This window comes from Pongo abelii, chromosome 13 (assembly GCF_028885655.2).
Source record: "Pongo abelii isolate AG06213 chromosome 13, NHGRI_mPonAbe1-v2.0_pri, whole genome shotgun sequence".
NCBI lineage: Eukaryota > Metazoa > Chordata > Mammalia > Primates > Hominidae > Pongo > Pongo abelii.
The window spans coordinates 76,619,281-76,639,338 of record NC_071998.2 but is presented as its reverse complement, the minus strand read 5'-3'; the positions used below and the strand labels follow the sequence as shown (position 1 = coordinate 76,639,338).

Sequence of the window (20,058 nt, the reverse complement as noted above, 5' to 3'; positions counted from 1 at the left end):
TTTCTTAATAATATACTAAACAAGGGGTAGATTATTCATACCTCCCCTTTTTAAACCGTAAATTCCTGACCGTAAATTCCTGATGTTGCCATGGCATTAGTAAACTGTCATGGCGCTGGTGGGAGTGTAGCAGTGAGGATGACTAGAGATCACGCTCGTCGCCATTATGGTTTTGGTGAGTTTTGGCCAGCTCCTTTACGGCAAACTGTTTTATCAGCAAGGTCTTTATGACTTGTATTTTGGGCTGACCTCCTATTTCATCCTGTGACTTAGAACGCCTTAACTGTCTGGGAATGCAGCCTAGTAGGTTTCAGCCTCATTTTACCCAGCTCTTGTTTAAGATGGAGTTGCTCTGGTTCACAGGCCACTGACAGGCTGAACTAACTTAGGGAGAAACTTAGTTTGTAGTTTATAGTTTAAACAAAGACGGTAACAGCCTTTTCCAAAAGCAGACCTCCTTCTTGCCTGGGGACTAAACTAACATCAGCCATAATATTAGAAATTATGGTTTAGGAGTCATGCAGCTGGAGGCTACAAGACTCTGACCTTCCTTAAACTGCTCCTAAGAACAGAGCTTGAGATATTTTGCAGACCTTTCACTTGATAGGTCATCTGGCTCCAACCAGATCAATAAACTGGCTCATCTGATCTTGTGGCCCTCGCCAACCCATGAACTGACTCAGCACAAGAAGACAGCTTTGACATCTCTGACCAGTCAGCTCTTCTGGCTCACTAGTCTCCCCCCGACCCACCAAGTAAATCTTAAAAACTCTGCTCTCCAAGCTGGATGCGGTGGCTTATGCCTGTAATCCCAGCACTTTGGGAGGCTGAGGCAGGCGAATCACCTGAGGTCAGGAGTTTGGGACCAGAAAGAAACCCCTTCCCTACTAAAAAATATAAAAAGTGAGCCAGGCATGGTGGCGTATACCTGTAATCTCAGCTACTCGGGAGGCTGAGGCAGGAGAATCACTTGAATCTGGGAGGTGGAGGTTACCGTGAGCCGAGATGGCACCATTGTACTCCAGCCTGGGCAACAAGAGCGAAACTCTGTCTCAATTAAAAAAACAAAACAAAACAAAAAAACTCTGCTCCCTGAATGATGCTTGGGGAGACTGATTTGAGTAATAATAAAACTCTAGTCTCCTGCACAGCCTGCTCTACATGAATTATTGTTTGTCTATTGCAATTCCCCAGTCTTGATGAATTGGCTCTGTCTAGGCAGTGGGCAAGGTGAACCCCTCGGGCGGTTACAGCAGGGGTACATTTCATGAAAGCGGGAGTTACAGGGGCTAAGAGAAAAATCTCAGCTGAATTAAATTTAAAGGAGTTTAATTGATCAGTGAACGATTCGTGAAGCCGGCAGCCACCCCTCCCCCAGAATCACAGCAGATTCAGAGAGACTCCAACGCAGACACATGGTGGAAGATTTATGGACAGCAAAAGGAAAGTGAGGTACAGAAAATGAAAGTGAGGTACAGAAACAACTGGATTGGTTACAGCTCAGCATTTGCCTTATTTGAACATGGTTTGAATAGTTGGCTACATTTGATTGACCAAAACTCAGTGATTGGCACAGGTGTGGGCTATGGTTGGTTTATACCTCCACTTGTTATAGTTCACAATGTACAGAAAAATTTTAGGCCGAGCTTAAATATGTAAGGAGGCAGGTTTAGGCTAAACTTGATTTAACACAGGCAAAACCGTAAATCAATAAATGCAGGATATCTTGAAGCAGGGGCTTACAGGTCATAGGAGGATTCAGAGATTCTTTGATTTGCAGTTGGTTAAGGGAGCAAGGCTTTGTCTAAAAACTTTAGGCCAGCAGGAAAGGAATGTAAAGGTTTGGCTTAACATGTTTGTTAGGATAAGGAATCATTGTGCGTTGCTATGCCATAGTCAGTTTATGAGAGCAAGCCATAGCATACTGTGTCAGAGTGACCAGTTAGCAAGATTGATGGTCTGCAGGCATGGCTGTCTCCAGGCTCCATCGTAAAATTTTAAACAAAGAACAATAGTCAGAGTTCAGCCCTCGGTTTCCCCTTACCTGAAGTCTATGTGACAGCAGTTGGCATTTTCCATCCGGTGGGGGTCCTTGTTTCTGAAAAACAACTTAAGATGTTATCTTTTGGCTGGGTGTGGTGGCTCACATCTGTAATTCCAGCACTTTGGGAGGCTGAGGTGGGTGGATCACCTGAGGTCAGGAGTTCAACACCAGTCTGGCCAACATCGTGAAACCTTGTCTTTACTAAAAATAGAAAAATTAGCTGGGCACGGTGGTGCATGCCTGTAGTTCTAGCTACTCAGGAGGCTGAGGCAGGAGAATCGCTTGAACACAGGAGGCAGGAGAACTGCTCAAACACAGGAGGTGGAGGTTGCAGTGAGCTGAGATTGTAGCACTGCACTCCAGCCTGGGCAACAGAGCAAGATTCTGTCTCAAAAAAAAAGATTTAATCTTTTAGTTTCCACAGAGAGCCAAACACTTTGTGACTCTGACTTACTGGGTGGTTGTTGTTTAAGCTATTATTGTCTTCTTGCTTCAAACGCTGTTCATTTACTTCTCTAATTGCTGGTTGCAGGGTCAGCTAAGTGACTAGAATTTCCTTGGAAGAACTCAAAATTTTTCTTCATTTCCATGCTTGTGGGACCCAGCAAGCCCCTAAGAGAGGTCCCTGCTCCATCTCACTACCACACCAGGGCCTTAGCTTTTGTAGCCCCAGCCCCTGAAATGCCAGGAGCATATCTGGTGTTGGCCTGGCCTGCTGCACTCTGGCCCCCAAACTTCAGGCCTTGTATGCAAGAAATACATGCTCATGAAGGGGGCCAGAGTATGCCACCTTAAAACATGCCAGTTTGACATATGGATTGTTTTGAGTCAAAGGTTATTGGGAATCAACAGATAGAGAAAGAAAGCCTTCTTGTAGCTTCCCTTATCTGACTAAAAGCAGAAACTTCCGAGAAATTAGGTTGCCATAAATCCCTTCTGTCCCCAGGGGCATTTTATGTCCATAAAAAAGATGGAAAGTTGACACTGAGATGAATCTGCACAAAGAAGCCTTCCTAAAATAACCCTGTCTTCCATTAGTTTCACCACATATTTACCTTTTGACAATTTATTGCCCCTAGGGGCCCAACCCCCACCCTTTCTTTGCTAGTCACTTCTCCACAATTTATTGCCCTTGTTAAAATGGTACATAAGCCCCTGACCTTAACCACCTCTTTGAGGTTTTACTTCTTTTTGTGTAGCCCCCATGCACATAAAATTAAAACATCACCTAAACTTGTATGTCTTTTTCTCCTATTAATGTCTTTTGTTAGTTTAATTTACACTGAGAATAAGAGGGTAGAGAAAAAGTTTTTTCTTCCCAGGTACTTGCATATAATGATGAAAACTCGGCCAGGCACAGTGGCTCACACCTGTAATCCCAGCACTTTGGGAGGTTGAGACCAGTAGATCACCTGAGGTCAGGAGTTCAAGATCAGCCTGGCCAACATGGTGAAACCTCATCTCTACTAAAAATACAAAAATTAGCTGGGCATGGTGGCGCACACCTGTAATCCCAGTTACTTGGAAGGCCAAGGCAGGAGAATTGCTTGTGACCAGGAGGCAGAGGCTGCAGTGGACTGAGAGCTTGCCACTGCACTCCAGCCTGCACAGCAGAGCAAGACTCCATCTCAAAAAAAAAAAAAAAAAAGAAAGAAAGAAAACTCTTTATCATTACCTGGTTGTAGTATTTTAATTATATAACATATGACAGATTCTAAAATTTGGCACTGATGGTACAGCTAGAATATGAACCCATAACTACACATTATAACTAGGTGACATAGCTACCCTAAGGGAATATTTACAGCCATATAAATTAATTGTGTTAAAATTTCAAAGTTTCCTGGTGGAACAAGAAGTTGAAACTGCCCTTGGTCTGGCATTTCCTATGATTTGGGGTACTCTTCCCTGGACTTCCTAACCATTGCTGCTACCACCTTGAACCTATCTCCCATAAGGAAACCCTGAAAACTTCCCTTATCCAGTGCTCCCTCCTTGCTGAAATCTGTGTCTTTAGGCTTGATGCAGTTGAATGTAATTTGCACAATATCTCTGTGCCTGAGGTTTTATTCTCAGGTTTTGGATTATCAGAGTGGACCCTAAATGAAGTCACTTATAGCCCTATTAAAGGGAGGCAAGAGGCTGGGTGCGGTGGCTCACGCTGGTAATCCCGGCACTTTGGGAGGCCGAGGCGGGTGGATCACGAGGTCAGGAGATCAAGATCATCCTGGCTAACATGGTGAAACCCCGTCTCTATTAAAAATACAAAAAATTAGCTGGGCATGGTGGTGGGCGCGGTGGCGGGCGCCTGTAGTCCCAGTTACTCGGGAGGCTGAGGCAGGAGAATGGTATGAACCCGGGAGGCGGAGCGTTTAGTGAGCCGAGATCGCGCCACTACACTCCAGCCTGGGCAACAGAGCGAGACTCCATCTCAAAAAAAAAAAAAAAAAAAAAAAAAAAATCTATTGCCCAGACTAGAGTGCAGTAGCACAATCTTGGCTCACTGCAACCTCTACCTCCTGGGTTCAAGAGATTCTCCTGCCTCAGCCTCCCCACCAGCGACCGCGCCCAGCCTATTCAGTTATTTACAAGCTGCTAGACTTTTAGTTAATCTCTTCAGGATTGGGAGGGCCTGGAAGAAAAAGATGTAGCTATGTTAAGAGACTCTTTACAGATCTAGATTTTCCCCCACAAAGGATGGCTTTGCAGGGCCATTTAAAGATATGGCAGAGAAACATGTTTGGGGTAAAATATTTTGATTTTCTTCCTTGTCTTGTAATGTTATGCCAGAGTCAGATTGGAAAGTAAGTCACAATATATAGGGTTAAATAAAATCCATCTGATGGGAATTTATGATTTGTAGGAGATGATTCCCCAGACCCCTTAGATAGGAATTTGGGCAAGATAAAAAAAAATCAGAGCTTAGTACCCGTTTGCTACAGTGGCTCCAGAAAATAAATCAGATTGTCTAAATGATTCTTATATCCGTATAATAAAATACTATTAGCCCATTGCCAATGATCATGAAGAAGTATACTTAGTGATATGGAAGATATACTGAGAGGACACTTCCTGCTACAAAACTGCAGGACTGATTTGTCACATATACAGTTGATTCTCATTATTCACAGATTCCATATTTTGTGAATTTGCCTACTCACTGAGATGTATTTGTAATCCTAAAATAAATATCCATGGTGCTTTTGTGGTCGTTTGTGGACACCTACAGAGTAGTGAAAAATTTGAGTTGCCTTACGAGCACATTCTCAGCGAGGTCAAACAGGGTGATGTTCCACCCTCTTATTTCAGCTCTCACACTGTATCCAAAAGTCCTTTTGGCTATTTATTTATTATTATTATTATTTGAAATGGAGTCTGGCTCTGTCGCCCAGGCTGGAGTGCAGTAGTGCGATCTCTGCTCAATGCAACTTCTGCCTCCTGGGTTCAAGCGATTCTCCCACCTCAGACTCCCAAGGAGCTGGGACTACAGGGGCACGCCACTACACCCAGCTAATTTTTGTATTTTTAATAGCGACGGGATTTCACCATATTGGTCAGGCTTTTCTCAAACTCCTGACCTCAGGTGATCCACCTGCCTCAGCTTCCCAAATGCTGGGATTATAGGCATGAACCATTGTGCCCAGCCCCTTTTTGCTGTTTATTTAGTGCCATGTTTTTCACATTTTTGTGCTCTGTGTTGGTGAATCCATTGTTTAAAATGTCTCCCAGAGTAGTACTAAAATGTCCAGTGTTTCTAAGTCCAAGAAGATTAGGACGTGCCTTACGGATAAATCATCATCGTGTATGTTAGATAATCTTTGTTCAGGAATGAATTAAAGTGCTCTTCATCATGAGTTCAGTGTTAATGGATGAAAAATGTATATTAAATAAGATGTCTTTCAACAGAAACATGCATAAACCAAGACTATGTATTGCTCAGTTGCTGAAAATATGACAAGAGGCTCACAGGCACCTGACCCTGTATTCCCCTAGGAGTAATGTTTCAGTATTCACTAACTCAGTGTCAGTGGTGACTTTATAGAATATAACTGCTGTGAATAATGAGAATCAACTGTACAAACGTTAAATGAATTTTTTATGATACATGTGTACAAACACATAGACAAATCTGAAAAAATATGAACAAACCTATGATCAGTGATTGTCTCAAGGTAATGCATAAAATTCTTGTCTTTTACATTTTCCTCTTTTTGCCAGTTTTCATTTTCTAGTTTTACTTTTGTTTTTTTTTTTTTTGTTTTTTTTTTTTGAGACAGAGTCTCACTCTGTCACCCAGGCTAGAGTGCAGTGGCATGATCTTGGCTCACTGCAACCTCCGCCTCCCAGGTTCAAGCGATTCTTCTCCCTCAGCCTCCGGAATAGCTGGGATTACAGGCATGCAACACCGTGCCTGGATAATTTTTATGTTTTTAGTAGAGACGGGGTTTCACCATCTTAGCCAGGCTGGTCTCAAACTCCTGACTTCAAGTGATCCGCCTGCCTCGGCCTCCCAAAGTGCTGGGATTATAGGCATGAGCCACCACGCCCAGCTGAGATTACTTCTTTTTCTCATTTCTCTTCCTTGCCTAATTTTTCTGGCTACAGACTCAATTACAAGGCTGAAAAGAAGTAGCAATTGCAGATATCCTTGTCTTCAATTCCATCCAGGTTGCTGTGAATGCCATTATTTCATTCCTTTTTATGGTTGAATAGTATTCCATGGTATACATATACCACAATTTATTTATCCACTCATTGATTGATGGGCACTTGGGCTGGTTGCATATTTCATAATTAAAATAAACATGGATAAATTCACTATCAAAATAAAATAGGGTCAAGCAATTCTTCTGCCTCAGCCTCTCGAGTAGCTGGGATTACAGGCATGTGCCACCACGCCCGGCTAATTTTGTATTTTTAGTAGGGAGGGGGTTTCACCATGTTGCTCAGGCTGGTCTCGAACTCCTGACCTCAGGTGATCCTCCTACCTTGGCCTCCCAAAGTGTTGGGATTACAGGCATGAGCCACTGTACCCGGCAACCAAAATTTTTAAAATATACAACCTTTCAACTTACTAAGAATATATTTTATCTTTATAGGGATCAAATTTTGCCCTGATAAAAAGAAAAGAAACATTAAAATGTTGCCAATTGAATAAAAACAAACACTGATATGGTTAGAAATATTAGTTTTAGATTTAAAATCCTGGATTTAAGTCTCAGCTTCATCACTACAACTGTATGATGTTGGCCAAGTTATAAAATTGACATGAGCCACATGTCAAGTATAAGAAAATTTAAATACTAAGAGAAGTCTGAATGAAAATGCTTGCTTTGTCATTTGCCTTTGTATGTCCTTGGACAAGTTATTAAATTTCCCGGTGCCTCAGTTTCCTCCTCTGCAAAAAAATGGGGGTTGACAACCTTCTAGGTTTTTGGTCAGGATTAAATGAGTGAACACATGCAAAGCATTTAGAGCAATTTCAATCCCATGGTAAGCCCTTCCATAAGTGCTATTGTTCTCTCTCCACTAGGTAACTACCAAATCTTAAATGAGTTTATAAATATCAAGCACTTCACACAGTACCTAGTGCACCAACTCATGATACCTTTCATGATAATCCATCAATCCAGGATTCAGTGTTGTTGGTTTTGTTGTTGTTGTTGTTGTTGTTGTTGTTTTTGAGGCAGAGTCTCGTTCTGTCGCCCAGGCTGGAGTACAGTGGCATGATCTCTGCTCAATGAAGCCTCTACCTCCCGGGTTCAAGTGATTCTCCTGCCTCAGCCTCCTGAGTAGCTGGGATTACACGCACATACCACCATACCCAGCTAACTTTTTGTATTTTTAGTAGAGATGGGGTTTCACCATGTTGGCCAGGCTAGTCTCGATCTCCTGACCCCAGGTGATCCACCCGCCTCGGCCTCCCAAAGTGTTGGGATTACAGGCATGAGCCACCACGCCTGGCCCAGGATTCAGTTTTGATGTTGACATTGTTGAAAGCTGAGCAACTCCTTCAACATGTTGAAGGACCACCAATCTGTTGATCAAGCAAGACCATGGTGGCTACCAGCACAGTCATAGCAGTGTCTCAAGGGTAAGGCTTCAGAGGTTTGGTGTAAGGTAGGTCCTTCAGGGCAGGTGTGGGACCTGACCAAGTGTAGGCAAGATTTGTACTTTAATAGGTGCAGAGAGGGCTGGGCACGGTATCTCACGCCTGTAATTCTAGCACTTGGGGAGGCTGAGGCCGGTGGATCACCTGAGGTCGGGAGTTTGAGACCAGCCTGGCCAACATGGCAAAACCTCGTCTCTACTAAAAATACAAAAATTAGCTGGGTATGGTGGGCGCCTGTAATCCCAGCTATGCGGGAGGCTGAGGCAGGGGAATCGCTTGAAGCTGGGAGGCGGAGGTTGCAGTGAGCCGATATCGTGCCACTGCACTCCAGCCTAGGCGGCAGAGCGAAACTCCGTCTCAAAAAAAAAAAAAAAATTCAGAGAGGAGATTTCAGTTTGAACTGAGCCTTAAGGAACAAAGAGTTGTTTGATAAGCCCAGTCGATCAAACTGCTTTTCTGAAAAGGGAGCTATTAACCCTGATAATAAGAGACAGTTGAGTCCACAGTTCAGATAAATGGGTTTCCAGGAAGTTTTTGGCATAAACCATAAAGTCATTTGCAATGTTATCTTCCTGGGCAAGAATTTCCTGGAAGAATAAAGTCATGTTAATATTGACCATCTCAGCCTGGCCCAGTGGCTCACATCTGTAATTCCAGCACTTTGGGAGGCCGAGGCGGGTGGATCACTTGAGGTCAGGAGTTTGAGATCAGCCTGGCCAACATGGCGAATCCTTGTCTCTACTAAAAATACAAAAAAATAAAAAAATAAAAAAATTAGCCAGGCATGGTGGCTGTGATCCCAACTGCTTGGAAGGCTGAGGCCCTACAATCGCTTGAACCAAGGGAGGAGAGGTTGCAATGAACTGAGATCGCTCCACTGCACTCCAGCCTGAGCAACAGAGCAAGACTCCATAAAAAAAAAATATATATATATATATATAAACATTCTCTGTTCTTAATTAAGCTGTGTGACTGTGAATGGTTTCAGATTAGTGTCCTTTAGTGCCATTGTTCTTAATCAAAGCAAGCCTTTCAAGAGCTTATGAAAGCAGGAAAACCAATGAAATTGAACTTGCATATAGGGACAGGCATTTGGAGCTGATCTTGTCTTCAGAGACCAGATCTAAACACAACGAGACAGATGAAAGTCTTCACATATCTCAAAGAAAACCTGTTCTATTTGTCAAGAAATGTGTCTTTATTAAATGTGAGATTTAATAAAGCTAGCAGTTAAAGTGATAAAACATTGATTGTAGTTTATGACAGTGCAGATGCCAAGCACCTTTGAGATAGACGTCCCTGGGACCTGTAGTTGCAAGTGAGCTCATGTACCTGGATGTAAGAGCAGGCCCAGGAACCACGTGACCACAACACGGTTGAGGCTGCAACAGAAGCTGCAGTGATACGCCTTTCTCACAGCTGTTGCTGTTGCCTCTTTCCTCTTCCCACTCTGCCTAATCTAAAATACATTTTCTCCTTGAGCCATCTTTGCTGCAGGGAAGCGTCTGTCAACACTGCAGTTTGCCTTCATTTGTGAAATTCTAGTTGTTGTTGTTTTTTTTTTCCCCCACTGCTCCTTCCATAGTGAGCTAAGTCAGTTCCTGATCATGCATTTCTCTCTTTTTCTATATGTAAGTAAACGTTTATTAGACAAAGCTATTAGCAAGCAGTGGAGAAACAGTTTATACAATCTGTCTGGTACACTCAGGGCACTCTGTTCTGTATTCCTCTAGATGCTTCAACCATACCTTCCAAAACTGGTTCTCTTTAGGGAGATGCAACAACATCCTAAAAGCATAATTGCATAACTGCTTAATTTATAGTCAGCATCAGGCAATTAAAAATCTTCAAAATCAATTCCAGACTTGCTAACCCTAAGAGCTATTCTGAAAGGTAGGAGGATTAATACGGATTTTTTTTCTTTTTCTTTTTCTTTTTCTTTTTTTTTTGTGACAGTCTTGCTGTCTCCCATGATAGAGTGCAGTGGCACGATCTTGGCTCACGGCAACCTCCACCTCCCGGGTTCAAGCAATTCTCCTGCCTCAGCCTCCTGAGTAGCTGGGATTATAGGTGCGTGCCGATTTTTAGTAGAGACGGGGTTTCACCATGTTGGCCAGGCTGGTCTCAAACTCCTGACCTCAGGTGATTGGCCCACCTCAGCCTCCCAGAGTGCTAGGATTACAGGCGTGAGCCACTGCACCCGGAGAGTTTACCAGATATTATGCCCTGTTTATAAGGGAGGGAATATCCTCAAAATATTTAAGACAGTTCACATATTATAGTGAATGCCACTAATTTCAATGACAAGAGTCCATTTCTAACATTCCTCATATAAAGCCTTTAGGGCTAGCAGGGATAACTTCTCAGGTACTTACAGTAGCTGCTGTGGGAGTGTGGCCTTTCTGGTTAAATACTAGCTGATCACCTCTAGAATGCAAATTCTTCTTAAATAAAATTTCGATTTAAATAACAAATGAGAATGTAAGCTCCACGAAGGCCAGAATTTCTGTCTGTTTTGTTCATTGCAGCGTCTAAAATAATGCCTGATGAATAGTGAGGGCACAAATATTTGTTGAATGAGTAAATATCACGCTGATTTTGCTGAAGTATTTAAGCAAGTTACAGACATTATAAAAATAAATGTTTTGGGACGGACGCGGTGGCTCACGTCCGTAATCCCAGCACTTTGGGAGACCGAGGTGGGCAGATCACGAGGTCAGGAGATCGAGACCATCCTGGCTAACACGGTGAAACCCTGTCTCTATTAAAAACACAAAAAATTAGCTGGGTGTGGTAGTGGGCGCCTGTAGTCCCAGCTGCTCCGGAGGCTGAGGCAGGAGAATGGCGTGAACCTGGGAGGCGGAGCTTGCAGTGAGCCGAGATCGCACCACTGCACTCCAGCCTAGGCAACAGAGCGAGACTCCGTCTCAAAAATAAATAAATAAATAAAATAAAAATAAAATAAATGTTTTGGCCACAAGCATACTTACTGTAACAGTAATAAAAAATAGGCTTGAACTACATAATCCTTAATTTTAGGGGGCTCAAGAGTTTAAAGGAAAGGGGGAGATATCCAAGTAAGAGAGCATGCATGCTAGCTTTCCAATAGCTGGATGTTATCTACTTTTCCTAAGACTATATCAACCTGTTGATCATGACCTGTCTTTTCATAAGAGTCCCACTTAATCTAAAAATTAGACTGGAACTTAGAGCCAATAAATACATTATGGGCCTGCATTTCCTGTATATCTTTTGTATTATAGCCTCCAGGCCCTCTAAGAGCACTTTATTCCTTCTCTCAAAATCCTTCCCCGCTTTTAAATAATTTACTTTTGAATTAATAAAAACCTCACCTTATTAATCATCATATTATTTGCATCATATTAAACCCTGGTCAGCCCTTAAAATGTTAAAGAAAAGTCATTACTATGTTTCTTAAAGAATACACAAAATCTTTCAGTACAAATACTTTTATATTCAGCCCCTGTAAAACCATCAGCTGTTGGAAACGTTTTTAAACATGAACCAAAGGGTCTAGTTTTAACAACTTAGCTATGAATGGGTGAAATCCTACCCATTTCATAGAGTTCTCCAAATTAATAACAATATATATTAGTCCATTCTCATGCTGCTATAAAGAACTGCCTGAGACTGGGTAATTTATAAAGAAAAGAGGTTTAATTGACTCACAATTCCACAGGGCTTGGGAGGCCTCAGGAAACTTACAATCATGGTGGAAGGGGAAGCAAACATGTCCTTCTTCACATGGCAGCAGGAAGGAGAAGAATGAGAGACAAGCAAAGGGGGAATCCCCTTATAAAACCGTCAGATCTCATGAGAACTCATTCACTGTCACGAGAACAATTACCTCCACCTGGTTCCACCCTTGACACATGGAGATTATTACAATTCAAAATGAGATTTTGGATGGGGACACAGCCAAACCATATCACAGTGTAAAATAAAAGGATGGTCCCTTAGAGCTTTGAAATTCTTCTACTGACAGTCCTATCTTCTTTATTCAAGAAGTATGTAGTCATTTTCAGAATTCACTCCAGGGCCAACTTCTTAATGTAGATGTCAGCAAATCAGTGATGGCAAAAGGTATGCAAAGAAGAAAACCACATCAGAAAGGATGCAGAGCCAGAGATCCAACCAGCCGGGGTGTTGGGGAAGCCCATTTGCCCCGGACTGAGGCTGCACATCGAGGTTCTGCTGCTATCTCCCAGCCTTGCTCAAGCCTCGCCACTTCCAGGGACCATCTCAACCATCTACATCTGATGTGGCCACCTTCATCTCACTGCAACTTCGTTGCAACCCTAGTCTCTGTCTTATTTTGACGAATGTCAGCATTTGCTGTTTTCTTCTCCATCCAAATACAAAGCTGTTCACTTCTTCTCCTGGTCTCATTTTCCATGCTTGTTCAGCTTTCTCCCTTGTTGGATTTTCCCTACTGCCTTCAATAACCATAGATGTATATACAATGGATATCTACGTATCCGATGGCCGGAAATTCTAGAGTACTAATATTTGCAAACACTGATAAAAGCTGGAATTTATTTTGAGGGGAAAATTTCCATCAGTTCAAGGAGGAATCACTTTGGTGAGCCCTTTTAGTCACATGGATATAAATGAAGCTCCTACACAAAAGTAGGTGCTGTCTACTGAGACATTAAGCATGCAGTGTAATTGGTATGTTTTGAAAGGCCATCCTTGTTATGGACTGGCATGGCTCTGCAGAGATTACTGGGTTGTTTAGCAATTTTGGAGGGTGGGCCAGAGAGTAGCAGAATGAGAGAGGGGGACTCCTAAGGAAGAAGGAGAGGTGCTGGCCCCAGCATTGCAGTAGCAGGAAAGGGGGAAGAAGGGATAAGTACCCCTGAAGAGACATGGCCCACTGACTTCCAGAGCTAGGATATCTGATGTCCAGTGTTAAACTTTTCTTTTCTGTATTTTTAGTTTGTGAGTGAAGTTGGCTATAGCTAACAATGTTGTATTCTCGGTGTCTTAGGGGAAAAAGAGAAATAAAGGCCTGTGTCCCTACTTTGGAAGGAAGCAAACCCATTGTGTCAGTGAGACAGCCACAGTATCAGTAAGGATTAGGTTCACTTGCAAGTGAAAGGTAATGGAATATGACAACATTTCAATAATCTAAACAAAGTCCAAAGTCAAACAGCCTAGGACTGGTGTGGGGGCTCCACAACCATCAGGAACCTGGGGTCCTTTTATTCTGTTGCTCCACCATCTTCAACATGTCACATCCACCTAGGGTCCAAAATGACTACCTGACTGACAGCTGCCAGGTCACATTCTCAGGAAGGGGGAAGGCAGTGAAGAAGGTTACTCCCCCATGTTTGAGGAATAGCTCCTCAAGCCCCACGTGATATCTCCATATCTAATTGACCAGAACATACTCCCATGACAGCACCTAGCTGCAACAGAGGCTGGGAGATGTAATTTTTATTTTGGATGCCCACGTGTTCAATTAAAAACCAGAAAAACCAGAAGTTCTATTAGTACAGAAGGGAAGACTGATGTCAGCACTGTGGTATACATAGTAATCCCCCTCCCCCAGGGTGTTCATGCCCTAATCCCGGGACCTGTGAATATGTTATTTTACATGGCAAAAGGGACTTTGCAGGAGTGATTAAAATATGTATCTTGAGATGGGGAGATTTTCTCATATTATCTGGTGGACCCAATGCCATCACATGAACCCTTAAAAGCAGAGAATGCTTCCTGGCTGTAGTCAGAGGGAAACATGATGACAGAAGGAAGGAACAAAAAATGCAACATTGCTGGCTTTAGCAAATGGAAGGGGACCCTGAGCCAAGGCATACAGGTGCCCTCTAGAAGCTGGAGGAGGTAAAAAACCAGATTCCTCCCTAGAGGCTTCAGAAGGAATACAGCCTTGCTGACACCTTGATTTGAGCCCAGTGAAACCCATGTCAGACTTCTGACCTACAGAATTGTAAGATAATAAATTTGTGTTGTTCTAATCCACTAAATATGTGGTAATTTATTATAGCAGTGTAGGAAACTAAATCAGGCATACAACCTGCATTTAGAGTCTCTGCTACAGCCATGCAGGCATCAGAGTGATCCAGGGATGGCCAGAGGCAGGAGAAACCCAGAGCACGCATCCACAGCAAGAAGTGGAAAACAACAACCAATGAATGTATAGAAATTCGCAGACTCACCAGGATCCTTAGAAGTGATCCCGGGCTTTCTGAAGAATGAGGCCTGCATTGTTACTATTTAAGTATTAAAGGAAAGGATGACTCTCCCTTCTTGCATAATGCAAAGCTAGTTATATTACCCCCTCTTACCCTCAAAATCTGTATTCTTAGACAGAGAACTGTGGCAGGAAATAGATGTTAACTATCTAAAGAACGTGGGTGGTGTGGTGGGAAGCTGAGGCTAAAGGACCCAGATTTCATCCATCCATCCATCCATTCATTCATTCAGTACCTACAGAGTATTTATAAAGTCTGGAAACAGATTTTACAAGCTGCAGATGTCCTTGATGACACTGTGCACGTTTGCCTATGTGTTCAGACTTTGTGGACATCTTGCTGTGTGCCCAAGAAAGCGGTGAAGCGGAGAGTTGGGGGCCTGCCTGCAAGGAGCTTACAGTCTACCAGGAGGGCAAACAACTAACTGAATGATGGCTCTAGAGAGGGAGGAGCTTCACATGACGGATGCATGCTCACTAGTTCAGATCTTGGCTCAGCACTTACTATAGTCTGACCTTGAGCAAATTTTTTTTTTTTAGATGGAGCCTTCCTCTGTCACCCAGCCTGGAGTACAGTGGCACAATCTCGGCTCACTGCAACCTCCGCCTCCCGGATTCAAGCAATTCCCTGCCTCAGCCTCCCAAGTAGCTGGGATTACAGGCACCTGCCACCACGCCTGGATAATTTTTGTAATTTTAGTAAAGACGGGGTTTCACCATCTTGGCCAGGCTGGTCTTGAACTCCTGACCTCATGATCCACCCGCCTCAGCCTCCCAAAGTGCTGGGATTACACGTGTGAGCCACTGCACCCAGCCGACCTTGAGCAAATTACTTCTCTGTGCCTTTATCGTAGAAAACAACTTCTAGAATTGTTGCTAGGATTCGATGAGTTAACACATACATAGAACAGCTCCTAGCACATAATAAGCAGCTAAATACTTATCAGCTACTACTATAATTGGTACCAGCCATGTGACCTGGAGCCTGGGCTTCATTTCCTCATACCTCCCGGGGTCTGCCAGGTCAGATGCAATAATGGGTGTAAAAGACATTTATGTACTGTTAAGGTACATCACAAAATGTATAGTATCATCACCACAGATTTAGTTACTTCTAATGTTGATTGTTTACTGTCCCTACAGGTAAGCTTACAATGTAGGAATCTTTTTGTCTTCTGTCACTGATGCATCCTGACCTCCAAAAACAGTGCCTGGTATATAAAGCACTCAATAGAGAGTTGTTGAATTTCTTGAATGGATCAGTAAATTAATGAACAACTAAATAAGTGATCCTGGCTGTCTGAGTCAGCTCAAATGGCCGTAACAAAATATCACAGATTAGGTGGCTTAAGACACAGAAATTTATTTCTTACTCTCCTGGAGGCTGAAGTCCAAAATCAAGGCACTGGCCATTTTGGTCCCTGGTGAGGGCTCTCTTCCTGGCTTGCAGGTGGCTGCCTTCTTTGTGTGTCCTTACACGGCAGAAAGACAGACAGAAAGAGAGAGGGACAAAGAGAGATAGTGAGGGCTGGTGTCTCTTCTTACAGGGGCACAAATCTCATCACCAGGGCCCCACTCTTATAACCTCTTTAACCTTAATTACTTCCTCAGAGGCCCTACCTCCAAATACTGTCACTTTAGAGGTTAGGGTTTCAACATATGCATTTTGGGAGGACACAATTCAGTCCATAACACGGCATGAGTGCACACATAAATCTCCATAAAAATAGAAACAAAAATTCCATAAATTCATTGTGGCTTGTCACCTCTTGACATGAACTTCTTTGAGCTCTGGCCATCTCAGGATACCTGCACCACCACCATCAGCACCATGGCCTTTGTCTTCTTCGCAGGGTGAGTCTCTCCCAGGTTCCCCTGACCGCAGCTCTAACAAGCCAATTGTCCAGTGTGACCAAGGAAGAAGAGTCTTGCAGATTTGAACCAAGAAAGGGAAGGTCCAGTTGGTCTTGTCAAAAGACAAAATTCCAACAAATATAGTTATAGATCTAATTGGCTTTTATTTGTGATTCACGAATCAGGGCAGCTTCCATTCTATAAAATAGCATGAGGGTTCCTGCTGGACGGCAGCAGAACAGTGGGTTTTGTAAGGCGAGAACAAGGAAAGAGGAAAAAAAATTTTTTAAAGGCGGATTGGCTAACATCAGGTTACTTTTGTGTAAAATTAAAGCAGAGAGGACCTCCTTATTGCACTGACACAGGTAGACTGGAATCTTCTGTTCTCAAGAAAAACTAGTCTGTGTTGGATCTATCTGCTTCCTTAAAGCTTCTATTTGATGATGAGGCATTTAGCATGAATGAGTCCATTTTGGTTTGGTCTCGTCTGTTGGGGCCTAGTACAGGAGTTCAGTCCAAAATAACGGGCTCCCATAATTTTGTTTAACAGCCTAAACTTAAGTTCTTCAGTGATCTGAATCCTCAGCGAGACCAAAATCTTCTGCTAAGTTGCTCTCCTTTTGACTGTCTGGCTGAGCTGTTGAAGGCCACAAAATATTTAGCAGGTAAAAGTACTGTTCAGGAACTATGATAATTTATTTTCTACTCGTGGTGCTTTTCTGGCTTATAGAACATTGTTAATAAGTTGCTGTAATGTGTGTTTATATTTATGAATTTATAAATATTATGAATAATGTGATGATTATTGAGAGGCATATTGCCAAATATGCATATACTGATTATTAATCTATGTATTTATCAATGTATATAAATATGTCAGTTTTTTTTCAGGGAAAACACTGTTTACAATCTATAACTTTCAAGGCTCTTATCTCTAAATTCAACATGTGCGTAGTGGTATCAAACAGAACAAGACTCCAGATAGTAACTAAATAGTCCTTTTTCTTATGACAGCTACTTAATCTGTAACAAAACAAGCAAACATAAAAACTAAATGATATCTAAAGCTTACCTCCAAGAAAATAAGTTAGCAACTGAACAAAGCGCCTTCCTTGAGGCTGGATCTTACATACACACACAGTATCGACTTCAAGCCACTTCAGAAGAGACTCAGAAAGCTGCTGCGGCTGGCCTTGCCCTTAGGTTTGTTAGCTTCAGGGTCACAGTCCCAGCAGGGGGCTGACCCATGAGTCACACCTGCTTCACAGCACTGCCAGCACTCACGGGGCCCAATGAGAAGCCACAGGCATGTTGGTAGCCAGGCCAGGAGACCCAAGGGCCACGCCCGTAGTTCAACAGAGTCATGTTAACCATGGTTGTTATGGAGACAGCCAGTGTTCTTCATGAATGAGTAGCTGTTTTGTCTCTCTGCCCGGGTCCGGGGACAGGCTGGCTTCTTACAAAGGCACCCACTACTGAAGACAGGCTCAGAGGCAGGAGTGGCCCAGCCCTGCCTTGTAGACGCTGATTGAGCTCTGCTACAGAAAATGCTTGACACAAGACAGTGCACCCCACCCCCAGCCCAAACACGGCTTGACTCTTAAAACAGCCCTGTATAACCACAATTGGCTTTTTGCTCTGGTGATGGCTGCACACACCGATTTTTCCACAACCTTCAAAACCCTTCCTGAAGGGTGTTGTGGAGCAAATCCCAGAAGATAAACACCGTGTGAATGAACCCAAACGCAGAGGGCTGTGATTACCGACCCTAGAGCAGCCTTCGAAGAATGCAGGGTTCTTCCTTAAGGCACCATCTTCTCACTAACCAAAAAGGAACTGATTGGTGCTGAGTCTCTCTCGCTTATTCTGCTAGGTTGAAGCCTGCTGGATGCAAACTTTGTGCTGTGCTTTTTGTATTTGCTATTTGCAGAGCAGAACATTATTTTTTGGTGGAAGATAGAGCTGTGGATATGTAGTCCCTGCCCTCAATTAACTCGTAATCTCTTGGACTCACATACTAACAATAAGAGGGTGGAATAGAAAAGCGGCTCCTAACTGATACAGGGTTAAGCCTGTGTAATGACATTTTCAGAGCTGAACAAGCAGAAGACAAATCACTTAAATGCATGGCTTTAGAGCACTGAGGTCAGAACTACACAGCCATCAAAAAGAATGAGGCAGAGCCTGTGTGCTGATATGGAATAAGCCTAAAACACACCAGAGACTGACAAAGTAAGGAGCAGAACAGCCTGTATGATGTGTTCCCTTTTGTGGAGAGGAGAGGGGGAGGAGGGGAGAGGGAGTGGAGTGGGAGGGTGGGAAAATGCAGAGAATAAGCCCAGAGCATTCCTAGGAAACTGGCAACAGATTGTTTGTTTGTTTTGTTTTGAGACTGAATCTCACTCTGTTGCCCAGGCTGGAGTGCAATGGTGCGATCTCGGCTCACTGCAATCTCCGCCTCCCAAGTTCAACCAATTCTCCTGTCTCAGCCTCCTGAGTAGCTGGGACTATAGGCTCATGCCACTATGTCCAGCTAATTTTTGTAGTTTTAGTAGTGATGGGATTTCACCATATTGATCAGGCTGATCTCGAACTCCTGACCTCAGGTGATCCACCCGCCTCTGCCTCCCAGAGTGCTGGGATTACAGGCCTGAGCCACTGCACCCGACCCCCCCGCCTTTTTTTTTTAAAAAAGCAACTTTGTTGGGGGTGTAACTGACAGACAATAAGCTGCACATATTTAAAGTATACAGTTTGATATATGTATACACCAGCAAAACTATCATCTCAAAAAGTACACATCTTCATCCCCCTCAAAGTTTTCTTGGGCCCCTTGGCAATGCCTCCCTCTTGATATTCCCCACCCATTCCTCATTCCCTAGCCAACACTCCAACACTGATGTGCTCTCTGTCAATACAGATTAGTTGGTATTTTCTAGAATTTTTTTTTTTTTTGAGATGGAGTCTCGCTTTGTCACCCAGGCAGGAGTTTAGTGGTGCGATCTCAGCTCACTGCAACCTCCGCCTCCTGGGTTCAAGCGATTCTCCTGCCTCAGCCTCCTGAGTAGCTGGGATTACAAGCACATGGCACCATGCCTGGATAATTTTTGTGTTTTTAGTAGAGACGGGGTTTCACTAATGTTGGCCAGGCTGGTCTCGAACTCCCGACCTTAGGTGATCCACCCGCTTATGCCCCAAAAAGTACTGGGATTACAGGCATGAGCCACTGTGCCCGGCCTAGAATTTATATGAATGGAATTATATGATATTTGCTCTTTTTTGTCTGGCTTATCACACAATAATTATTTTGAGATTCATCCATGTTGTGTGTATCAATAGTTCCTTTCTTTTTAATGTTGAGTAATATTTTATTATATAGATATATCACAATTTTGTAACATACATTTGCCCATTGATGAGCATTTGGGTGGTTTTCTGTTTTGGGCTATTACAAATAAAGCTGCTATGAACATCTGTATACACATTTTTGTATGGATTTATTTTTTCTTTTCTTTTGGTTAAATATCTAGGCTTGGCATGCCTGGGAATTCCTGTAGGTACACGTTTAACTGTTTAAGAAAATGCCAAATTCCTGATTCTAGTAATTCCTTTGCAGAGCCAATCAGGTTTTCTGATGCAATTTCTAATGGAAAATCCAATCCAATTTTCTGATAGAAGGATCTGACAAATGCTCATGTGTGTAAAGAAAGATTGTTTTACTTGTTCTTTTCCAGTCTAGATGTCTTTTATTTATTTTTCTTGCCTGATTGCCCTGGAAAGAAGCTCTCACATAATGTTAAATAAAAGTGGTGG

The 20,058-nt window shown here is 43.0% G+C and overlaps 1 long non-coding RNA gene across 1 annotated transcript; it reads right to left on the bottom strand.

Moving 5' to 3' along the window:
• Positions 1-15,573: 15,573 nt before the first annotated feature.
• Positions 15,574-17,598, bottom strand: LOC129047901 (uncharacterized). The gene is made up of 3 exons (XR_008509771.2): positions 17,318-17,598; positions 16,158-16,357; positions 15,574-15,863 (listed from the first exon to the last, which is right to left on the bottom strand). It is a non-coding gene; the product is annotated as an uncharacterized LOC129047901 (long non-coding RNA).
• Positions 17,599-20,058: the final 2,460 nt, after the last annotated feature.